Source organism: Rhamphochromis sp. 'chilingali' (assembly GCF_963969265.1).
Source record: "Rhamphochromis sp. 'chilingali' genome assembly, chromosome: 4".
Classification (NCBI taxonomy): domain Eukaryota; kingdom Metazoa; phylum Chordata; class Actinopteri; order Cichliformes; family Cichlidae; genus Rhamphochromis; species Rhamphochromis sp. 'chilingali'.
The window spans coordinates 19,779,314-19,783,798 of record NC_137948.1 but is presented as its reverse complement, the minus strand read 5'-3'; positions in this window follow the sequence as shown (position 1 = coordinate 19,783,798).

Below are 4,485 nucleotides of genomic sequence, written 5' to 3'. Positions count from 1 at the left end.
GCATTTTAATAGACACCCCATTTAACTCCACCAGTGGAAAAAAAAAAGGCACTCACATTTACAGTGTCGAGGCTCAACGTCAGCAATTGTAAACCACACGAGCATTGAGGTTACAGATTGATAGTGTTTATGTGTAAAGCTTTTCATACACCACCACTGCATTACTGTACTGTGTAAACCAGATAGCTAGGAAAACCCCCATTTCAAAAATAAATTAATCATTCATTACTGTTATTTTAACTATCCGTCCATCCATCTTCTTCCACTTATCCAATTCAGGGCTGCTGGAGCTTATGGAGCTTAGGGTTGAGAGGTGGCGATACACTCTGGGCACATCGCCAATCTTTCACAGGGCTTATTTTAATTATGTGTACAATATTTTCTTTAGTACCTCTTTCTTCAGTCAAATTCCAAACTGGCAAATTTTGAGATAAAAACTGTTTTTCTTTAAAGGTTCGGATTCTGTAAACAAAATGGTCTCTTAACTTGAACCAATATTGTGTTCAACTCAGTGAAACAACACATTTTAAACATTCCTGGTAATTCTTAATTGTTATGGAATGAACATGGTGTGTCTTAAATTTGTCATTTGCATACATTTGAGAAATACCATAAAAGGAGGTCTAGTGTGTGTTAATGTGATAACGAAAGTTTTCACAGAACTGCACAAAGTTCAACCTTATTTGCGTCTGGTTATTGATCATCAGCAAGTGAGCACTTCTATAAAAGCAGAGGTTTTGGCAGTTTTCTGGGCTGGAGCATTCTCATGTGTGTTAACAAAATGCCACAATCTTCCAATGAGGGGATGCCCCAGCAAATTCACTCCAAAGTCACACTGTGTAACTCTCAGATCACCTACAAGAACAACAAGCACTATATCTTAGCCTCTATAGGCCTGAATATGTTAAAGTTCATGATAGTAAATTTATAAAAAGTACAACTTGGGTAGAAGGGGTTCCAGGAGAAAGGCTCTTCCTCTAAAAACAAGATGTCAGCACAGTTTAAGTTTGCAGATCTGCATCTGGGCAAACCACAAGACTTCTGGAACGATGTCTTGATGAGAAACAGATCAGACCAAAGTGTAGATATCTGTGTATAATCCACAGCACCACATTTGATGCATTTTGATATGTGTAATACAAAAATCTGCAAGTTTACTGCAACCCCCCCTTGATGAAAGTTTTATGCTGGCTTTTCAAAATGACTGCATGTGCATCATAGCTTGAGAGACAGGAAAATCTGATGCTAAAATTAAAGTTAAGACCAGGAAGTTTAAAGACAACATCATAAAATATTGCCTAACAGAGGAAGCCAGAAATGCATATATATTATCACTAAATTTGTGTCATATCAGGAATGGTGTTATTGTATAGTTCACAACAGTCTCCTAAAAGTTTTTTCTTCTTTGTCGTGTGACAACAGCAATTCAGTCTCTCCTTCAGAGCAGTGCTCTGGGGGAACGCACGAATAACTGTCCCGTAATCTTTTCCCCGTTCACGTTGCAATAATAACACTAACAAAACACAGTGCAGCACCATTCCTGCTTTAACCCTCCTGCCATCCTTTAAAAAACTCACACCCATCACCCTAGGGACCATTCTCAGCCACGCCATAAAAAGACCATATATCCATATTTTATTCCACTTTAAATTAGCCAACCTTGTAAAACTACTTCTCCCTGAAATATTCATGTAAAGTTTTAATTATATTTTCGTTGTTTTAACCCTTCAAATCCCAGTGTTATTACATGAGCGCCCTGTGTTATAAGCCCCAAAAACCAAAAAACGAAACTAAATATTTCCACAAAAACCAGTTGAAGTAATATGTGATTGTCATTAAAAGTAGGCCTTTAGATGGACCAAAGATTGGCACCAACATACATTTTGACCTGCCATTATTTTTTTTGCATTTTTTTTGCAATTTAAAAATTAAAACTTCAAGGCCCTGAGTCTTCATTGACATCCAAGAAAAGAAGAAAAAATAAAATCATATGATGATAATTTGGGGTTGAAAAATAGCGTTTATAATGGAAGTCAATGGGCAGAAAATGGTCCCCAGGGTGATGGGTGTGGGGATTTCTGCTGCTCAGCCATTTTAGGCTGATTTAAGGAATTCACACTGGAATATTAACATTGACAGGTAAAAACTATCCTGTGGCAAGTTTGGTTATATTCCACTGAACACAGTGGAAATGGCAGCCATTTAACACATAGCAGTGGCACAAAAAGGTCCCAAGAAGGCAGGAAGGTTAATACATGAGCTCTTCTTCTACAGGTAACAAAAAAATGTACACACTCTTTTTACTGTTTGCTGTAAATAGTCTGTGTTTTTTTTTAAAGGCGGTACCAATTTTCAGTTCCAGAGAGCTAAGAAAAAAAAGCATTTTGTCAAGGACACTCTAAATCGGTGTGAGATCTCATTTATAATAAGGTTTGTGGAATCACACTTTATCAGATATTTTCTCGTAGCAGTATATAGGTAGTTGTCGCTGGCTGTAGAGAGGACGGGGTAAAATTGTGCACAAAAAACACTAACTGTTTGGTTGTGTATATTAAGCCCTTATTGTGTTTTGATTGCTGTATCATGGTAATCTCATGTAAAAAAGAAAAAAAAAGAAAAAGAGGAAAGAAACAAATCCACATGCTTATATGAGAAAACATAGCAGTTGAAGGAGGCAGTGTGTGTATTGATGGGGGAATCTTGCAGTTTGGACAAACTTGAATTCTAAGCACATCGTTTATCGTTGAGACTCCCAAATTTAAATCAAAGTTGACTTTGTGTCCAGTGTGCTTGGAGGTTAGAGGTTATCATCAGTGCAATAGCTCATCACAGCAGTAATGTCATGTGAATTCATACTATCACAAGATCTTAATGTCATTACACCGTATACCTCACAGCGCCACATGCTACTCTGCGGTGCGACTCTGAAAGCCTGGGATGTACAGCAGTACAGTAAGGTGATGTCCGTGTTGGATCGCGTGAGACTTGTTTGTTTACAGTGAAGTACTTTATTTTCAAGTGACCTTGGCCCTGATGGGATTATTGTAAGTGGTTTAAATGTGTACTGTAGTGGGTGGGGTAACATAACCAGTGCAAAGGTAGAGAATATCAAGTCCCTTTGCACATTTTCAAAATCTGAAGAATCAACAGTGTAAAGAAATAACTGCTGTCACACCTGCTTCCTCCTCTCTCCCTCATGCCCGTTTGGTTTTCCAAGTTGCTGTTCACACACATCTGTGTTATCTGCCTGTAGCTAAGATGGTTTTCTTATGGGCATATATATTTTTTGTCTTCACTACAGCCAGTGTTATCATGTGCAGGTACAGTTTTTCACTTATTGATTTAACATGTACGACACAGCAAAATCCATGATGACGACAACCCACAAGAAAACGGTTTTACATAGTGAAGGGCCTTGTGAAGCATTATGTAAGCTCCGAGGTTCATCCCTGCAGTGGCGAAATGTAGTTTAGAACAAGTCAGTTGTAATCGCATCATAACCACCAACACATACAACCAGTGAGACGATTTGTGTTCGGGAGCACAGCAGCAGCAGCATGTCGCCATTACTCAATGCTACTAGCGTGTATATCTATCATGCTTTAAAAATCTAACAGTACGAAAACATAACTCATATGAGGTGAATGAAAGGAATGTGCATTAATAAAATAACATAAAATCTAACAAAAATGTGTTGGATTTCATTTTAATGTCTGTCCTCATTTAATAGATTCTGCTTTTTGTCTCATCACCAAAAAAGAAATATATATAAAAAAATATATTAATCTGAATAAAACCTTTCACAAGAGATTTTTCCCCCCCAATTCAAGCATTTTAATAGACACCCCATTTAACTCCACCAGTGGAAAAAAAAAAGGCACTCACATTTACAGTGTCGAGGCTCAACGTCAGCAATTGTAAACCACACGAGCATTGAGGTTACAGATTGATAGTGTTTATGTGTAAAGCTTTTCATACACCACCACTGCATTACTGTACTGTGTAAACCAGATAGCTAGGAAAACCCCCATTTCAAAAATAAATTAATCATTCATTACTGTTATTTTAACTATCCGTCCATCCATCTTCTTCCACGTATCCAATTCAGGGCTGCTGGAGCTTATGGAGCTTAGGGTTGAGAGGTGGCGATACACTCTGGGCACATCGCCAATCTTTCACAGGGCTTATTTTAATTATGTGTACAATATTTTCTTTAGTACCTCTTTCTTCAGTCAAATTCCAAACTGGCAAATTTTGAGATAAAAACTGTTTTTCTTTAAAGGTTCGGATTCTGTAAACAAAATGGTCTCTTAACTTGAACCAATATTGTGTTCAACTCAGTGAAACAACACATTTTAAACATTCCTGGTAATTCTTAATTGTTATGGAATGAACATGGTGTGTCTTAAATTTGTCATTTGCATACATTTGAGAAATACCATAAAAGGAGGTCTAGTGTGTGTTAATGTGATAACGAAAGTTTTC